At 35.8% G+C, this 21,708-nt stretch overlaps 1 protein-coding gene and 1 long non-coding RNA gene across 7 annotated transcripts in view; one reads left to right on the top strand and one right to left on the bottom strand.

Moving 5' to 3' along the window:
• Positions 1–21,708, top strand: part of jmjd1ca (jumonji domain containing 1Ca) — a 139,940-nt gene that overhangs the window by 53,668 nt on the left and 64,564 nt on the right. The window lies entirely within an intron of this gene.
• Positions 16,288–19,871, bottom strand: LOC137488137 (uncharacterized). 6 transcript variants are annotated; one of them, XR_015513766.1, is made up of 8 exons: positions 19,827–19,871; positions 19,197–19,269; positions 18,186–18,243; positions 18,003–18,096; positions 17,722–17,879; positions 17,502–17,597; positions 17,210–17,327; positions 16,288–16,441 (listed from the first exon to the last, which is right to left on the bottom strand). It is a non-coding gene; the product is annotated as an uncharacterized LOC137488137 (long non-coding RNA). The 6 variants fall into 6 exon arrangements; XR_015513764.1 differs by lacking the exon at positions 19,197–19,269 and having other exon boundaries at positions 17,198–17,327; XR_015513765.1 differs by lacking the exon at positions 19,197–19,269.

Genomic DNA, 21,708 nt, shown 5'->3' with positions numbered 1-21,708 from the left:
AATCATGGTTAAAAAAAACATAATGTCATTTGAATGAATCAAGGCACTCGGAAATTAAGTGAAAAAGTTAAAAAGCCTTTATTAACATGGCTATTTTTTTTTTTTTAATACAGGCAAATAATTTTGTCTTGACTGTATTTTTAGTTAATTACAACTGTATTTAAGTAAGATTTATTTTTATTTTTTTACAAAAGCTGAAATGACTCCAAAAAAGACTTTAGATTTTGCACAGATTTCAGTTTAAAGACTTTAGGCTTGACTTTTAAAAGAGAGACTTGTGCATTTGTGCATCTGGTGAGCTGCTATTAATCGTGGAAATGGATTTGTTTTTGTCTTTAAAATGTTCATACAGTAATTTCCTCTTTAATATCTCGACTGCACAACTGCATCCATGCTTTCTGCATCACAGGAATCACCCAGTTCAACTCATGCTTGTTTGCCTTCGCGTTTGTTCTCGTCTCACAACGTGTATGTGTGAGATTGAAGACTCGGCAGGGCACTATATTTAGCACAAGTGTGTGTGTGTGTGTGTGTGTGTGTTCCTGTGTGTGTGTGTGTGTGTGTGTGTGTGTGTGTGTGTGTGTGTGTGTGTGTGAGACCCCCGCCCCCTCGTCTGTTCTTGGCACTGTGCCCGTAACGGTCTAACCACATGTCGACATCCACCACCAGACGCTCTTGCTCTCTCTCTTCTCTCACTCATTAATTCTCAGTCTCGCGCACACACACACACACACACACACACACACAGACTCGCCCAGCCGCAGTGTTTACATATGCGTCAGTGATCTGCTGTGTATTAGACACACACACACACACACACACACACACACACACACGCTCTGTCTCTCCCTCTTTGATGATGCTGCTGTCAATAATGGCAGGCGGCTAAATGGATCCAGGTTAAGAGATTATAAGCCTGTGTTTGTGTCTGGTTGTGTTTGTATATATCTTGTATTCCTAACATTGCGAGGACCAAATGTACCGAAGGTAAAGTATTAGCTGTAAATTGTGACCTTGCAGGTACTATTTGTTCTACATGAAGGAAATGGATCATAAATCACACAGAATGAATCATTTTAGAGCTAGGGAAATAAATACAGTCTGTACAGTTTAATAATGATTATGTCAATGGCAATTCACCATATAGATAGCTGTACAAGTGTGTTTGGGTGTGTGACCATGTATGTGATGAGCTCCAGTTAGTGCCAATCATTTACAAAGAGACAAGACCACACACATACAAACACACAAACATAGTCATTTTTGTTAATGCTGCATTTGCTTACACTCAGGGCGTGTGTGTGAGGGAAAACACACACCCACACACACCCACACACACACACACACACACACACACACACACACACACACACACACACACACACACACAGTGGTGCACACATGCTTATTTTCCCCAAATGTCATTTTAATGAATCACTGCGGATTCAGGAAAGCCACACATTAATCACAAGTTCCTCACAAAGCAAACTAAATTCACCCTGTTTCCTTGAATCTGAATCTGAAATTGAGATAAATCAGTGGATAAAAACAAAGTTTTCATGTTTGTTCTTTGTGTACATGTGTTTCTTTGTGTATCAAAAAAATGTCTGTCAGTGAGCTGCTACATTTCTGGCATTTCTGGCATCATTTGCACATTGGACCTATATATATATATATATATATATATATATATATATATATATATATATATATATATATATATATATATATATATATATATATATATTTGTTCTTTTCTTTCCTGATTTTGGATAATCATTAGCTCAAATGAACATTGGATGTACAGTATGTGTTAAAGGTCCTGTAAAGTGCTTTGAAATGCGCATTTTTTTCATTTGATGTTTGATGTAATCTTAACCAAAAAATGAAGAGGGGTGGGATATAGTGTAGCTCCTCAACCTTAAAAAAAACAGCCAATAGCATTTTGTTTTTTATCACCGCTCAGCCAGTGAGATTGGTTGAGCTCAAGTGCTGGGTCAGTTGACGTTTCTTTGTGGAGTTTGCATGTTCTCCACCCGTTAGCGAGGGTTTCCTTCAGGTGCTCCAGTTTCCCCCACAGTCCAAAGACATGCGGTATAATTGGGTAAGCTAAATTGTCCATAGTGTATGTGTGTGAATGAGTGTGTATGGATGTTTCCCAGGGATGGGTTTCAGCTGGAAAGGCATCCGCTGTGTAAAACATGTGCTGGATAAGTTGGCAGTTCATTCTGCTGTAGTGACCCCAGATTAATAAAGGGACTAAGTCGAAAAGAAAATTAATGGATGAATGAGAAAATGAAGGATGAGGTGGCATTAATTAAACCAATGATCGATTTAGGCGGAAGTAACAAATTGCAAGCTTTACATGTTTATATCTTTTTGGAGCACACTAGCTAATATATATATATATATATATATATATATATATATATATATATATATATATATATATATATATATATATATATATATATATATATATATATATATATATATATATATTAAAACCAAACAATACTGATACTAACATTTAAAAAAATTTATTTTAATTTTATGGAACCTTTAAATCTGCATTTTTGGCTTCAAACTAAATTCTGATGTTTAAAATGTGGGATTTTCTCATGCTTAATTTGGCATTTCTGAGGAATCACTGAAGTTTGTTTTAACATTGGTTTTTAATGTTTGTATGTTCATATTAGCATTTTTACTATCAAATACTTGTGTTAACATTGGATTCATATATTCTTATGTGTTCATTTGAAGATTGTGTGTGTTCAAGTCATCTTTTTTGGACTATTTTTCCTAGTTGTCACAGGACGTCAACAACAGTTTTAAATATAAATATTTTCCCCGCAGAACCCTTCACTTTGCTTCACAAACAATTGTTATTTTACTGGATTTTTTAAAATAAAAAATTGTTGTCATGACTTTTCATGATATCATTTTAACAGTGTACCTTGTTTTTGGGGGTTTAGAACTTTGTGCGTTAGATTGCATCTAATTTTTCATGTAAAATATTAGAATATTAGATTCCAATCAGCAAATTTTGGCATTATACATTAAATGGATTCTTCACTGTAACGTGAAATGCACCGTTCCTCATTTTCAAGCACTGTAGATGCATTTTAATGCTTCATTACAGCATTACCTTGAGCGAGTGAGCATTTTTTTAAAATCAGTTTTGTTCATTAATCTTTCATATTTTCATGTTCATAGCAATTTGTGGCATCACAAGAGCGTTTGAATGCTCAGATTAGATGGCCAAAATGCTGTCCACGTTGCCCACTTTTTGCATTACAGCCACTTGAATCAGTTTGTCCATTAGCAAAACAACCCTCTAATGATTTTCATCTCTTACTGTAATGTAATCATTCATATTCCACGCACAGACACACGCACACACACACACACACACACACACACACACACACACACACACACACACACACACACACACACACACACACACACACACAAGCAAGCACAAACAAACACACACTCACACACCTAGCTGCCAAATGACTAATCATTTGTGTGACTCAGTCAGGAAGTGGCTCCATTACTATGTGTGTTTGTGTGTGTGCCTCTGCATGTGTATATGAAAGAGGGAGATGATGCCTCTGAATTGGTAAATGATTTGATCATTAAATTGAAAACGTCTCTCACTTTTTCTGTCCATCTTTCATGTTTTGTCCTTCACACTAACATCAACAGCAAACAAGAGCAGCACAACATTGACATACACAAAGCAGGACTGTTGCTGCAGACGTCTGTCCACGTTGCCATTAGCAACATCAGTTAAGCTACTGATTTGGTGCTTGTGGAGGTAATAAGCATGTGTGTGTGTATGATTGCGTGTATGTGTGTGCGTGTGTGTTTCAATGGTGCCTAGAGAAACAAATACAACCTAAAACCAAAGAAAGAAGCCAATTTGTGCATGTGTGTGTGGTATAAAAGATCACTGTATTAAATGAAAAAATTATTATGAACTAAATTATTAGGTTCTGTATTAAATTAAAAGAAAATATTAGGTACACCTGTTCAACTGCTCGTTTAGACAAATTTCTAATCAGTCAATCACAAGAAACAGAAACTGCTGATCTACTGGGATTTTCACACACAACCATCTCTAGGGTTAACAGAGAAAAAGAGAAAATATCCAGTTAGCGGCAGTTCTGTGGCACAAATGCCTTGTTGATGCCAGAGGTCAGAGGAGAATGGCTAGAGAGGTTTGAGTTGATAGAAAGGCAACAGTAATTCAAATAAGCACTCGTTACAGAATAGATGCAGAAGAGCATCTCTGAATTCACAACACGTCCAACCTTGAGGCTGATGGGCTACAGCAGCAGAAGACCACACCGGGTGCCACTCCTGTCAACTAAGAACAGGAAACTGAGACTACAATTGGCACAGGCTCACCAAAATTGGACAATAGAAGATTGGTAAAACATTGATGCGTCTCGATTTCTGTTGTGACATTTAGATGGTAGGGTCAGAATTTTGCATCAACAACATCCATCCTGCCTTGTATCAACAGTTTAGGCTGCTGGTTGTGGTGTAATGGTGGTGGACTCAAATGGTCTCCACAGTCACCAGATTTCAATTTAATAGAGCACCTTTGTGATGTGGTGGAACGGGAAATTCGCATCATGGATGTGCAGCCGAATAATCTGCAGCAACTGTGTAATGCCATCATGTCAATATGGACCAAATTTCTGAGGAATATTTCCAGTTCCTTGTTGAATCTATGCCATGAAGGATTAAGGCAGTGCTGAAGGCAATAGAGGGTCCGACCCTGTACAAGTAAGATGTAGCTATTTAAGTGGCCAGTGAGTGTATTTGACATTATAAAAATAATTCGACATATTATACAGGGTTTCTGCAGGGTTTTTTTTAAAGTCAAATTTAAGACTTTTAAGACCCTTTTAAGACCATTTTGAATGAAATTTTAGACTTATACCGGGCTAATTAACATTAACATTAAGGATTTTTTCGAATGGCTCGGTTACTTCAGTAAATAGTTTTTGCTCTTTAGTTTTCTTTACCGGGCGACGCAGTAGGTAGTGCTGTCGCCTCACAGCAAGAAGGTCTCTGGGTCACTGGTTCAAACCTCAGCTCAGTTGGCGTTTTTGTGTGGAGTTTGCATGTTCTCCCTGCCTTTGCGTGGGTTTCCTCGGGGTGCACCAGTTTCCCCCACAGTCCAAAGACATGTGGTACAGGTGAATTGCGTAGGCTAAATTGTCCGAAGTTAATGAGAGTGTGTGTGGATGTTTCCCAGAGATGGGTTGCGGCTGGAAGGGCATCCGCTGCGTAAAAACTTGCTGGATAAGTTTGTGGTTCATTCCGCTGTGGTGACCCCAGATTAATAAAGGGACTAAGCCGACAAGAAAATGAATGAATGATTTTTCTTTACCCGATTAGGGAATTTAAATAGAAGAATTTGTTTTAAACATGTCTAAGAGCTGTTGTGATTTGTATCTCTTTGAAAAAAACTAAACAAAACCATATATATATATATATATATATATATATATATATATATATATATATATATATATATATATATATATAATGTATATATAAATGTGTAAATATATATAGGTGTGTCGTCACCTTAGAATTATAAGGTTCTTTTTTGTCAAAATTGAGTTATTGACATATTCTTATTAAATGACAACTTATATACATTAAGGGACGTCTTTTATGAGTTCTTTACATTTTAAAACTTCTTATTTAAAAAATAATGGTTACACACACTGTTAGCTATGGAATGCAAAAACTTTGAAGCTCAATATCTCAAAATCATTCATAGAACCTTATAATTCCAAGGTGACGATATATATATTGTGACAGAGAAAAATTAAGACCTGTTTAACATAATTTAAGACCCACAACACAATATATCAGTAAATTTAAAACTTTTCAAGGCCTAAAGTTTTGTTTTTTAAATTCAAGACTTTTTAAAACCTTGCGGACACCCTGTTCTAACATAGCACTTGTCATTTCATTGTAATTATTTGTAAAATGTAGCAGCAGTTTACCAGTTAAATGTATTTCAAGGGGAAATCCTACACTGATGTTTTTTTTCCAGTGTGAACAACATTCTGTTTCTGCTTGACAAATTTGGTTTTGGTGTGTACTTTAACGCAAGCCTGGTGTGTGTTAGTTTTACCTGTGTGTGTGTGTGTGTGTGTGTGTGTGTGTGTGCGCACGTGTGTGCGCACGTGTGTGTGTGTGTGTGTGTGTGTGTGTGTGTGTGTGTGTTTGTGCGTGCGTGCGTGTGTGCGTGTGTGTGTTTGTGTGTGTGTGTGTGTGTGTTTGTGTTGAGCAGAGCAAAGGTCATATATGATGTATGTGTGTATTTGTTTTTTCTATTTATGGCTGGTTTATTTATGTGTGCATATTTACCTCTGGTCTGGTCTCTCTCTCTCTCTCTCTCTCTCTCTCTCTCTCTCTCTCTCTATGTGTGTGTGTGTGTTTGTGTGTGTGTGTTCTCTGTGGAAGTACATTCACTATTACTCACTCAGCTGGACATAAATTTTCCCGCCGCACACACACACAGCTACTTCTCTTGTAGCTTTCTCACACACATGCGCTTACACATTCACACATATACACACACACACATGTATATATTTTCTTCTCTTTCTCTGTGTGTCTGTTTCTCTATAGAGACGCGCGCACACACACACACACACACACACACACACACACACACACACACACACACACACACACACACACACACACACTAACACGTGGAGAAACAGACACACGGAGAAAAAGTAGGTGTGTGTGTGCCTGCATGCGTGTGTGTAATAAAGCTACAGAGACATAGACACAGAGACAGCAAAAAAAATAATAAAAAAATGTATATATATATATATATATATATATATATTTTTTTTTTTTTTTTTTTTCTGTCTCTGCACACGCATGCAGGCACACACACACACACACACACACACACACACACCTACTTTTTCTCCGTGTGTCTGTTTCTACACACACACACACACACTGAGGCTCTGTCTAGCTGTTGGCTGTGTGTCAGCCACTTGGAGAGCCAAAACAAAGACAGTTCTGACACACACACACACACACACACACCGTCTCTCTCTTTCATTCACTCACTCACACTCTCTCTCTCTCTCTTCTCTCACAAATACACAAACACACAGATAGACAAGTGCACACACATACACACACAGAGCAAGAGATAGGGAAAGAAGCTCAGCGTCCGTCTTTGTGCGCATTATAAGATCTCTAAGGTCCACAAGCTTTGCTCACTGCTGGTTTTCCTGCATGTGAGCATGTGTCATAAAGCACAAGTGTGAGACTCTCACCGCACAACAGTCTCAGCTTTAAGTTTCCCTGAGTCTGATCTTTTGGGGCTGTGCTTATACGTGTCTTGTATAATTAAGCTAGATTCTCCCAGCACATATACAGTGCATTAATTATCCAGCTGTGCTGTGAGTTACAGTCAGAGAGAGAGGAGGTACTGTGTGCTTATAACAGCTGAACTTGAACAGAGGTCAACCAGAGCAGATTGCGTTTGCTGTGAAATATCAGATCGCAGTCACTCTTATCACAGCGCTGCCGTGTAAACTTTACTTGTGTGTTAAAGTGAGTTCAATAACCTTACAGATGCTCAGTGAACCACACAAGACGGATGACAGCTGATCTGTGACGTCAGTGTGTTGTAGACTTTTTTGCATACAGTTGAAATTACAGTAAAATATCAAGTAAACATATAATGAATACACTACCTGACAAAAGTATTGTCGCCTATCCAAGTTTTAGGAACAACAAATAATACCTTGACTACTAGTTGATCATTTTGTGTCAGAAGTGGCTTATATGAAGGGCAAAGGCCTCTAGATTATGCCTATTTTACTAAAATAAAATATGATCATGCCTTGATTTTCACTGATTTAATTAGGACAGTAAGGTCTGACTTTGCTCAGAAAAAAGTCTTGTCACGTAACAGAAATAATGTACAGTTTAGAATATGAAGTCATGGCGCTTGGAGGACTGCATCCATACATCTCTGCAATGACTTAAACATCTTATTAATAAAGTCATCTGGAATGGCAAAGAAAGCATTCTTGCAGAACTCCCAGAGTTCATCAAGATTCTTTGGATTCATCTTCAATAGCCCCTTTCACACAGTGATACCGGTAAATATCCAGAAAATTTCCAGAACGACTTTACGGGTATATACAAAAAAACGCTGTTCACACAGGCGAGGACGTTACGGAATTTTTCCGGAAAAGAGCATTCACACATCCAATCCAAAATACCGGTAAATTCTGGCATCATTAACCAGAAATGACCTCTAAACGGCTGCGCTTGTGTTTGTAAACATTTGATTACATCACAAACTCTGTGGATGGATCAGTATTGTGAACAATTTCGATGAAAACATATAGAGAAATACTTTCACATGTCGAGATGTACATGATATGTGTGTGTGCCCATGTGCTGTTTCATGGGCACACGCAAAGCTTGAAGGTAAACAAACAACGGCTTATCATAAGCATCTTATCGATAATTAATTACACGGTTGGCATTAAGATGAACATATAAACGTTATCTAACTAATTTCTAGCAGCTAAATGTGTCTGGAAAAATATTCAAAGGCTTTTATTCTCATAAACCGCGCGGACGTAAACGTGTCTGACTGTTCTGATTGGCTAAAGCAGACGTCTCACGTCAGCACGTTCTAGACATGCACGCGCTTATTACGGCAATCTTCCTTCTGCATTCACACATAGCAGCATTCCGGCAAATTACCGGTAATGTTACAACATATCTTTCCGGAAAATAGCCAGAACGAATTTACCGGTATTTTCAAAAAGGACCTGTTCACACATACAACCTTTCCGGAAATTGCCGGTAATTTTCCGGAAAGGTCTGTATGTGTGAAAGGGGCAATTGCCTTCTTCTTCATCTTAGCCCAGACATGCTCAATAATGCACATGTCTGGTGACTGGGCTGGCCCCTCCTGGGGCACCTTGGCCTTCTTTGCTTTCAGAAACTTTGATGTAGAGGCTGAAGTATGAGAAGGAGCACTATCCTGCTGAAGAATTTGCCCTCTCCTGTGGTTTGTAATGTTCTGGGCACAAATGTCTTGATACCTCAGGCTGTTGATGTTGCCATCCACTCTGCAGAGTCTCATCGATTTAGGAAGTGACAAACTGCAAGCTTTACATGTTTATATCAGTTTTCTATCCCCTAAACAAGAACATTGTCACTGTTTTGGAGAACACTAGCTTATAGATATCCTTAAAACGAACAGATTGAAAATAACATCGGCTGTTTGCAATTCTTTGTATTTTTTGGGTCTCACTTATTCATTCATTCATTTTCGTTTCGGCTTAGTCCCTTTATTAATCTGGGGTTACCACAGCGGAATGAATCGCCAATGTTTTACGCAGCGGATGCCCTTCCAGCTGCAACCCTTCTCTGGGTTTTTTTTTTTTTTGGGTCTATTTAATAAAATTTAAACGTACAAATGGAATCGAGCATATGTCAAAGATGCCAACAGGGTCAAATAAATATGTCTCATGTGAAGCTCATATGTCTCATGTAAAAACAAGAGATGAGTAAAAGAAGAAATAAGTTGAATAGACAAATGATGTGTGGCATAATGGGGTGGGAAAATAATAAGCTTGTGCTTCATCCCGCTCTATTTCGACCATGTTGAAATGTATTTTTTGTTACGAGTTTTTATGTATGATTTTTCTGTTTGAAATGACATCAAATCAAACATCTAAAAAACGTATTTTAATTATAATATTGACCATAAAATTAGCATTTATTAGCAAATAAATAAATAAATAAAAAAAAAAGTTTTATTCCAATGAAACTGTTTTCATGTAGATGCTCAAAAATGATAATAGTAAATATTGTAAAAATATCCTTGCTAACATCACTTGGTAATATTCATATTAAAGACATCTAATAAAATGAATATTTGATTTGGTGTTATTAAGGGAAGCTAAAACTTCTCTAAAACTCCTCAAAACATAAAAAAGCATGATTATTTTTGTTCTCATGAAAGACCACTTGATTTGGGAGGGATTTCCATACTAAATTAGAGATGTTTGAATGCAGTCAAGCAGTGAAAAGAAAGCATTAACTGAATCTCTTCATCAGAAATTCAAAATTCAAAGCAGAAACAGTTCTCCATCCAGAACAAGCTCTGCAACTGCAGTCCTGCCAAGAGGGGAAAAAACAGACACGAAAGGTCACGTTTACCCAGAGAGAGAGAGAGAGAGAGAGAGAGAGAGAGAGAGAGAGAGAGAGAGAGAAAAAGTGAGAGAGTGAGAGAGAGAGAGAACAGAGCAGGACAACTCATACACGCTCACTGTAAAACATTTAGGAGCTCTTGAAAGCAGTTCCCTACCCAGAGTACTGTAGTATTGCTCAGTGGTTTCTCTTTCATAACTCAATAGACTGTTTCTTTGAAAAACCAGCTCTGTCTCAGATTGCTCCCTGAAAAAAAGACAAAACACTGCAGAGATTTATTTATTTATGTACACGGCATGGAGGCTCAGTGGATAGCATTGTAGCCTCACAGCAAGAAGGTTGCTGGTTCCAGTCCCGGCTGGGTCAGTTGCCATTTCTGTTTGGAGTTTACACGTTCTCCCCGTGTTCGTATTCCCCCAGTTTCCCCCACAGTCCAATAACATGCACTATAAGTGAATTGAATGAATTGTCTGTAGTGTATAAGTGTGTGTCATTTAGAGTGTATGATGTTTCCCAGTACTGGGTTGCAGCTGAAAGGGCAACTGCGGTGTAAAACATGCTGGATAAGTTGGCGGATCATTCCGCTGTGGCGACCCCTGATGAATAAAAGGGACGAAACTGAAGGAAAATGAATGAATATACAACAAATTATTTTACAAAAAAAAAGTTATGTTTCAACTAATTAAGCCCAATCTTGTATGCTTGTGACTACACCACTAGAGCTTTAGTTAGAAACATAGTTCCTGGCTATTTTCTATTCCCAGTTATCCCCCTAAATGCCCTATTCATGTAGAACATTCTAATATTTAAACTTGAAATTCTTTTTAAAAAATCATTAAAGTCATCTCTCTTACGTGTAATTTGCTTTCAAACTATTTTTATCGTTCAGTTTTAGCGATCTTCATGTTTACAATTGTGCTCCCTTCGCAGTGCACTTTGAAAACATTGATGACTTTAAAAAAAAAATAAACAATTTCCTTTATAATAGTAATAACAATATTAAAAATTAATCATCATCCTCATTATTATTATTAATATTATTATTAAAGTAGGATTATTTTCATTTCCAAATAAATAATAAATATTAAATTACATTTAATAAAAAGCCTCATTGTTTATGTATTTATATGATTTATATATGATATTAGAATACATGTTAGCTTTTTCAGTATCACTTTATAATAACTACACACTATGAATCATTTATTAAGCATTAGCATCTAGTGTATTTATTATTTGTTAAGCATTACCTCAACATTAATAAACATTATAAGCAGTTTATTACTACGGATACAAATACTCTATTCTTGACTTATTATTATTATTAATAATAATATATAATTTATATATAGTTTATATATAATTATATAACTATATATAATTTATAACTAACGTAGATTAAATGACAGAGAAACTACGGTTTTAGGAAACACTTGTCACTACATCGTTCTTTTCCCAAACGATGCATCGTACTATAATAGTTCAGTCGCGAGTTACGTTGTTTGAGAAACGCACCCCTGTACGCTAGATTAAAGAAACAAAATGCGCACGTTATTTATTTACTTCATAGCTGTCTCCAGTATATCATGAATTATGTAGCGATAAATAGAGCTTAAGTGAACAGTAAGCTGACTTCATACAGTGCTAAACTTGTTGTGCTGCAGCTTGTATGCAAATTATGAACACGTTCAAGATATTTAATTCAATAATACCTCATTTACATAATTATACTGGTTTCAATCAACTGCAATATTGTGAAATATACTTATAAAGCCTCACAAAAATCTAAATAAGAGTGTATAACTCTATAATATACAGCTGAAAAACGCAAACACAGTCCTCCAGTATCCTGATTTGTCAACTTGTGACATGGTCAGACTCTTGTGAGTTTCCTGAGTATTTCCTCAGAAGTCTGACTCAGCTTCTCAAAAGTCTCCATTTAACTCCACTACCATGGAGGAACAACTGGGACATTAAATTGATCTCTCTTCCTGCCGAATAATAGTCCAGTATGGTAGATTGGAAAAACAAAATGTACATGTTATTTACAGAAGGACAAGCTGCAATTGATTCAGCGTGGGTTAAAGAGCAGCTTCTGTGGTGGGACACGTGTCAGTATGTCACAGCCCAAGGGTCAGTGATTAACTCTGCTGTTTTTTTTCCCTCAGCGTCTTTCTCTTTTTCTCTCATTGGGTGTGGACTGATATGACATTTACCGCCTTAACTGTTTCTGCTTTATCTCTGTTTTTTCAATTAGCAGCGGCTCCTGCGTGTGTTTGATTGTCCTGGTGTGTATGTCTGTGTGCACAAACTCTGACCCATTTTATTAAGGATTCCTAAATGTGGCTTTGTGCTAGGCAGACGTTTCTAATTACGTACACACACATCCTTCTTCCGCCAAAATATAAACAGTCTCAAAATATGCATTCTCTCTCTCTCACACACGCACACACACACACAAACGCTCTCTGTCCCTCAAAAGCATGTGTAGAGACAGACCCAAGCAGCTTTAAAGGCTTAATGAAGTCTTAATGTTCCACACATACACACACACACACACATACACACACTAAAACCATGGCAACACTGTGTGCTCTGCCAAGAGTGAGGGTGTATGGCTGTGCTTCAGCAGGTGTGTGACCTAGATTGTGTTCGAGAGACAGAGAGGGAGAGGAATGAAAGGACAGAGGGAGATGTGTGCGTGTGTGTGTGTGTGTGTGTGTGTGGCCATTGTAAAAAGAGGCTTCCAGAGTTTGATCACATGCGCATTTGTGATCCAGATTTTGATCTGGTGTTGAATGCGATGTGTGCGCCTCAGGTTTCGTCCATATTGTGGAGACCAAATGCCCCCGTGAGGATGGAAAACCCTCAAAAAAATGGCTTCATGAAGGCAATTATGGACATTTTTTTCCGTGTAAAAATTAATTGTAAGCTCAAGTTAGTCTATAGTTTAAAATATTTATTGTGTGTAATCTAAGAGTTATATGTCATAGCTGCAATCTTTATTTGCATTTCAGAAGCAAAATGAAGGTTTATTCGGTCGCCATGTACTCATGTCCTTCCACCTCTGTTGTTCCTTTCCTCTGCAATATATAGCTAGATATAAAAATATACACTATGACATTGATATTTAGCGTGTCAATTAAAGTAGCTTTGACATTTAAGGGCCAATATTTGCCCCATGGAATTGATTTTATGCTGCACTTTATTTTTTCTCCTTCTTATAATAAGCTTATTAATTGTATATTTGGTAGGACTGTGTTGTTTACTGAAATCTGTGAATTCAGTCAGTATGCCTAGACTCAACTGTTCTCTGGTGTTTAATGCTGTGACCAATCTAAACTTTAAAACTAAAATCTGATTGGCTGTTGCTTTCATACGGTTATAAGAGAAAGTTGTGTGGTGTGTTGTAACGGTCAACGTTCCAATAAATGAATGAAAATAAATGTAAATGGAGTGTCATGGTTGCATAGAGTGAAGCACAATTGCCTCACAGCAAGAAGATCGCTGGTTCGAGCCCTGGCTGGGTCTTTTGGCATTTCTGTGTTGAGTTTGCATGTTCTCCCTGTGTTCGTGTGGGTTTCCTCTGGGTGTTCCGGTTTCACCTACAATCCAAAGACATGTGGTACAGGTGAATTAAATAAACTAAATTGGCCGTAGTGTTTGTGTGTGAATGCAGGAGTGTATGGGTGTTTCTAAGTGTTGGATTGTGGAAGGGTATCTGGTTTATAAAACATATGCTGGATAAATTGGCGGTTCATTCCGCTGTGGTGACCCCTGATTAATAAAGGGACTGAAAAGCTGAAAAGAAAATAAATGAATGAAGAATAAATGTAAGTGTAATGCTGCTAATTCAAACACATTTTAATTGTTGCCTCCTGTGATATTTATTTTTTATTTTTTATTCTTTTTAACTTTATGGTAGTCTTCGGTCATTTTGGAATTTGTAAAAAATTACACAATTATCAGAATGGTCTAAAACTCCTTAACGTTGTTGGCATTTGGTAACACACATCCAAATAATTGGCCATGATTCAAGCATGCTAAACGGTTGTAATTAAAATAGTCACACTTGTGGTCTTTGCGGGTCAAAAAGGATCGCCATAGAAAATGAATGGGAAATCAGCAAACATTGAACATTTAGAAAATATATTAAATAAAATCAATACACTCCCTGACAAAGTCTTGTCACCTATCCAAGTTTTAGAAACAACAAATAATAACTTGATTTCTGGTTGGTATCAGAGGTGGAAAGTTTTCTTGCAGGACTCACAGAGTTCATTAAGATTCTTTGCATTCATATTCAATGCCTCGTCCTACATCTTACCCCAGACATGCTCAATAATGTTCATGCCTGGTGACTGGGCTAGCCAATCTTGGAGCACCTTGACCTTCTTTGCTTTCAGGAACTTTGAAGTGGAGGCTGAAGTATGAGAAGGAGCGCTATCCTGCTGAAGAATTTGCCCTCTCCTGTGGTTTGTAATGTAATGGGCAGCACAAATATCTTGATACCTAAGGCTGTTGATGTTGCACTCTGCAGATCTCTTGCGCGCCTCCATACTGAATGTAACCCCAAACCATCATTTTCCTTCACCAAGCTTGACTGATTTCTTTAAAAATCTTGGGTCCATGCGGGTTCCAATAGGTCTTCTGCAGTATTTGTGATTATCGAGATGCAGCTCAACAGAAAAATCTACCTTTTGCCAAAGTTATTATTTGTTGCTCTTACAACTGGGATCAAAGACAAGACTTTTGTCAGGTACAGTATATAGCAGCAAACTAGTTTTGTTAGTACAACAAAATCAGTGTTATGAGCCACGACTGTTGTTCAAAAGTAAATTGCATGGTGGGAATTTCTGTTCCTCTTCATTTATAATGAAGTGACATACAGTGTGAATTGCTGCATTTGTGTGTTTAATTAGAGAGTGTGCTGTGATAACTGGTTATTTAGGTAAGTTTATTCTCCTTAGGTGGAGCACAATCAAAATTGTGCCTCTTTCACCTACACTGTAATCCCGAATAAGTTGACAAAACTCAAAAAATTTGAGGTAATCAGTTACGTCAAATTTTTTAAGTTATGAAATTATCTATTTTAAGTAAACAGAAACATTAAGTTTTGAGTTTGTTGTACTCATGCAAGTTACTTCACCTAACTTAAAATACCCAAGTTACTCAGCTTATACGTTTTAATTGCAATTAACTTAATTGTTTTAATTTTTCCAAACTTTAAATACTTAGTCACCCAGCTCATACATTTTAATACCAATTAACTTAATTGCTTTAATTTCTTTCTACTTTAAATACTTAAATCACCCAGCTCATACATTTTAATAGCAATTAACTTATTTTTAATTATTTATCTCACCTTTACATACTTAGTCACCCAGCTCATACATTTTGATAGCATTTTTTAAAATTAACTTCTCCATCGTCAGTTTCACAATTAAAATTAGCCATTATTTTAATCTTTAAACCCCATAAATCTGTCAAAATAAATCTGTAATTTAAAACACACAGACAATACCATTTTAGAAATTTATTGTTAAAGAAAAAATGTCCAACAGTACTTTCAAATTTGTCTCCTATGCAATTACAAATGTCTTAAAACGATAAAAACTATTAGACATAAAGAGATTGAAAATGAACACTATTCTGAAATTAATAAAAATTACCCACAATGTAAATATGATATCAGACATAAGAGCCTCAAGAAAAAACAACTATAAGTTTGATAAAATTTAATAATACATTAATAAGTGTAAAACTTACTCTTAAGGCATTCGTTAAAAAAAATAATAAGTGCACATTCTGTGAAGTGACTCGTTTAGTGTAAACTACACAGAAACTGTATATATATATATATAAATATATATATATATATATATATATATATATATATATATATATCGTTGAAGTCAGAATTATTCGCCCCCATTTATTTTTCCCCCAATTTCTGTTTAACGGAGAGCAGATTATATATATATATATATATATATTGTAGCGAGGCAGAGGGAAAACAGCGACACAGTTGGATAAGTTTACAGACAAGTCCCCGGAGGGTGCTTTATTTACAACGTGAATGGGGTGTAAACGGTGCTCTTCTTCAAGGTGAGGTGCTCTGGTGCTCCGGGAAGTAAGTGAAGGACAGTGAGTAGTCGGATGTGGGATCGTCACGAGCTGGAGTCTGCTGTGGAGAGACAGAGAGACAAGCGTTAGCGCATGGAGTCATTGGGTGAATGAAGCTCATCTTCTCCTTGCGTGGGCTTGGTTTATATGCCTCTCCACTTGATGACGTCCAGCTGTGAACAATACTGTGTTGATGATGGTCCAGCTGGGTTGAATTAGCGACCAGGGCGACGTGGCATGTGTGCGCTCGTTACAATATATATATATATATATATATATATATATATATATATATATATATATATATATATATATATATATATATATATATTCAGTCTTGGTTGAACTATGATTCTGTCATTTACTTATTCCAAACCTGTTTGAGTTTCTTTCTTCTGTTGAAAAAAAAAAAAAAAAGCTGAGACCTGTAACCACCGATTTCCACAGTATTTGTTTTCCTATTAGAAAGTCAGTGGTTACAGGTTGTCAGCTTTACTTAACTTTTGTGTTCAACAGAAGCAAGAAATTCAAGCAGGTTTGGGACAAGTGAAGAGTTAGTAAATGACAGAATTTTACATTTGGACAAACTATCCCTATATATAATAAAATGCATACTTACCAATTAAAGGTAAATAAATGTTTTGAAGTTACTACCCCAGAGACAGTCTTTATTAAGTAAAAAAAAAAAAAAGCTCTACATCAACTCATTCTTTAAGGTTTCCATGCTACGAGACTTTTTATTTTCCATCATCCATGCCAAGCAAAACTTTTTGCACAAGTTCAAAGTCCTTTACTATATATTATGTGAAGAGCATACATTAATCCATACAAGACAAGAAAGGTCTGGAAGTGTGCTGTGGGTGGTGTCCAATTCATTCTTCAGGACAACAGAGACCCTCAGTGAATGCAGGGCCAATAAAGCATCTTCAGTCAGCAGGATTATCAATCTAAAAATATAATTCAAGCATATTAATGTAAATACAGTATCAAAATGACTGAGCCAATATTATATGATTCATCAACTATTCGTGATTACAAATATGTTATTAAGTAAAAGTTTTCAAAACTTTCATCTTTTCATTAAACATGCCTAATTGTGAAAAGAATGAATGAAGTCTTACCAGGGTGTTCCTAAAGAATCTTAAGTCACGCTCACGCAACAAGACCAAAAGACCTCTGATAACAGTAGTCCGTCATGAACTGACATCATGCAGTTCCTGGAAATCAAGTATAATAAATGATGAATAAATGATTTTAAATCAATTTTTTAAAACTTAAAAAAAAAAAAAAAAATTCAAATTATATTTTAATGTATACTTTAACACGTGACCCCAAACATACCTGCTCATCATAAACCTTTAAAAGATTAGCCAGGGAATCTGCTGTCTTGCCAGTTTTGGATGCTGTTTGCCTTAAAATTGTCATCAAATGAAATAGGTGGTGGTCCAGTTTTGCAAAGAATTTGTGGGGAAAATTTTCATTTGTAACATGTTGGTACTCTGCAAACAGCAAATAGAAACAAGAGAGAATTTCACAAAACAAACCCACACCACAAAATATACAATTCTAGAAAAAATGTATTAATATTATTATTATGTTTCATTTACTTATCTATTTTTTACCTCAGATGAAAATCAGGTGTTGATCAGATGTTGAAAGCAGGATCTTCATGTTGTAAACTGAACTCAAGGTCTAGCTGAAGTTTCACTTTCCTTGCTGCAAAAGTATCATTGATAAATACACTGTAATATTTATTTTATCTGGATATGCCAGGCATAGTAGTACAAAATAAATATTTTACCCACCTTTCACATGCCTCCATTTAGGAACCTATCTGTAGTCAGCAACACCCGACCTTCAATTCTGTATGTACACAAAGTCACAGTGTCATTTAGCTGAGAGTGGAAGTAGTACAATTGCATGATGTCTAACGTTAACCTCCAAAACGGTTAGCAATAGAGCTGATTATCATGTTAGTTGCTTTAATTCGATGAACACAGATTTAAACAGTATTGAAATTTCTAAAACTGAATAGGACGACAAAGAAATTTATGGCCTGATTTTAAAAGCTAGAAATAACAAAACTTACCTTATTGTCTAATGATGTAAAAATATATAGACTAAAATATTTATATTTTTAAGATATAAATATATTTTAAGCTACAAAATTTGCACATCAGAAAACTATGTCTTGTTTACCACGTCTTAAATATTTTGTTTTGTTATTATTTTATTTAATAACATAATTTTGTATTAATGTGTTATAGATATGCATACTTTGTTTTTTAGGCTGTTTATATTCTCTCCAGAGTAAACATTTTAAAAAATAGATTGAAAAAAAAAAAAACTTTTATCATACCTTTAAAATACATTTGACCTAAATGACATTTAAACTCATTTAACTGATCGCATTAATCAGGTAATCATTGATATGCAGAGATGTCGTCTTAAGCGCGAGGAAATATTAAGTGTTGATCAGTGCTGGTGATTGAGGTAAAGTTAGTTTTATATTTACACATTCAGACTTTCTCCTTAATAATATAATTTCAGAAAGGTAATTTTTGCATATTCTTAATGGTGAAATCATATTAGCAGCCAATGACTTTCAAAGTACAACATTGTTCAGTCGAAAAAAATAGTGCATTTAGTGTAATGTTGTTTTCATGTCATACTTGCATGTGATTTCAGAACGAATAGACAAAGTACCATGGTAAACAATTTATGGAGCGAGTCACAAGTTGTTACTAAATGAATGTATGAATATAAAACCAACTTTACCTCAATGTGGTAGTGTAAAATGAAGCTCTGCTCTGTACCTGCTCAGGTGAGGAGCGCAGCTTAAATGTTCTCCGTCAGGCTATCCTCATACATGGATCAGCAAGCAACAAGCTGCGTGTGACAGAGTTAAGTTTTGAGACTACGTTTTTGCGCGTCATCAGAAAATACCGTTAAGTGTTTAGGCGGAAATCATTTGAGTTATGATTAACGTTACGTTTCTTGCGCCTTTCGTTTCCGAAGTGCCTACAGATCGCGAAGATAATACCACATTCACAGACTGGATGGAGTTCAGCGCAGCGCCATGACATGCGGTTGTGAGAGCGCACGTCTCCATGACAACTTCAGCACAGGCTGAGAAAAGGCATACTCGCGCCAAGATTTAAATTTTTTTGAAAAATGTAATCTGCCGATTTTAAATATTTTTGTCTTTATCACACTCTGTTAAAATTCAGAGTTAACACATTACAACTAACGCTAACATTGCACTGATTCTAACTTTTTAAACAGTAATGTTAACGTTAGCAACAAGTGAGGCTAAACATGTTTTCTGTAATGTACGACATGTAAACGCACCCTGATTAACTCTACATTACATTGAACTGTTACTGTGATTATATTAATTAAAACATACATTTAATATTTCTTGGATTTGTAAATATTTTACTTACTGTAGTGTGAAGCGAGGCCGATCCGCCATCTTGAAAAAAACGAATGAAGCATGAGCACGTACGTGAACCTGGATGACGTCAGACGCAAAATCACTAGGCTGACAGAATTTGAGTTAATGAAACTTTAAAGAGACATTTTGGATAGATTAAACCCAGCAGAATTGTTCACCTTACTTGAAAGATTAAATTTTTACAAACTCAAAAATAAGAAAAAGTTCTAAATACTCATCAAGGTTAATTAAGATAAACGAATTTTAATGATTTAAGTTAATAGAACTCAACTCAATTAATTAGTTACAGCATTAGGGTTTACAGTGTATGTAACCACCCACATTTTGTTCTTGTGATTACCGCATGCCTACAGAAACACATGAAATTAATTTTTTCACACACATGAACTACAATCAAAAACCGTTTTTTTTTTTTTGTATTTTTGCTGGCATATTTTACATTTTGAGGGTTTTTGTTAATTTTGTTGTCATATTTTGCAAGTAGCCCCTGTTAATATCCAATGCTGATATGTAAGAATATATTTAGAAGATTAAAAGACATACAGATTTGTTACAACATAAAAACGGGCAATAACGACTGCAACTTTGACATAATTACATGAGATTTTGTCCTGAAGATTTAAGGAAAAACATTTGAGAGTAGGTTTAGTTATTTAGATATAAATTGTGATTTTTTTTTTTTAAATAAATGTGTTTTTGTTAAAGCACTTGCAGCATTAGTTATATAATCCCTATAAGCAAACTGAAATTAACAAATGTTTATAGGTTTATTTTAAAGTGCAACGGACTGGAAATCAAATTGTGTCATTAATATATTAATAAACTCAATTTTTTGAAGTAATAATTTTTTTTACATACATTTGTGTTTATCACTCGATGTGAGCAAATGTGTGTGTTGCGACTTGCTCATCATCTTATCAAAACCTTAAAATTGGTATAAACAAAAATCTGTGAGTTTTAAGTTTAAGAATGGAGGTAAAATATAATATATATATTGCCATGCATATTTCTTGCCATAATATGCATGGCAAGATTCCAGCATGATATGAAGGGATGTGTGAGTTATTAAACAGGCTTGCATGGACTGAAGGTGGAGCGGATCTCATTTAAGTTTATGATTAGAAGAAGATTGGACTTGGTTTTACAGCTTTCCGCAGCCTTTATGCTTGTACTCCAGACACTGGTTTATTCTCAGATAGACACCTTATACAATACATTAATGATTTTCATCTGTGATAATCGACCGATAGGGGGTTTTTAATAGGCAACACTGATATCTGCAGTGGAGAGTGGATGAAGGATAATACGCCGGCAATATATGATGATCTATTATAAATATTTAAATGAACGATGAGAAATTAGATATAATTAATATAGCTGAATTTCGCTGGTTCGAACCTCGGCTGGGTCAGTTGGCATTTCTGTGTGGAGTTGGGTGCTCCGGTGTCCCCCACAAGTCCAAAAACATGCGTTACAGGTGAATTGGGTTAGTTAAATTGTCTGTAGAGTGTGTGTGTAAATGAATGTATATGGTTGTTTCCCAGTGATGGGTTGCAGTTGGAAGGGCATCCACTGCGTAAAACATACAGTATGTTGGATAAGTTGGCGATTCATTTCGCTGTGGGAACCCCAGATTAATAAAGGGTCTAAGCCGAAAAGAAAATGAATGAATGATGAATGATAAATTAAAAGGTCAATTAATATTTTTTTTTTTTTTTTTTGCTTTGCAAAAGGTTCGTGTGCTTATCAAGGCTGCATATAATAGGTAATATTGTGGAATAATATTTGGGGTTTGCAGTTATTTAGTCCCATTGATTTGCAGCAGCTCTTTTGGTCTTTAATACCACTTGATTATCCAGAAGTATTTCTAT

The sequence above is a fragment of the Danio rerio genome, chromosome 17 (genome assembly GCF_052040795.2).
Source record: "Danio rerio strain M-AB ecotype USA chromosome 17, GRCz13ab, whole genome shotgun sequence".
NCBI classification, from domain to species: Eukaryota; Metazoa; Chordata; class Actinopteri; order Cypriniformes; family Danionidae; genus Danio; species Danio rerio.
This window is presented reverse-complemented; position numbering and strand designations above follow the sequence as displayed.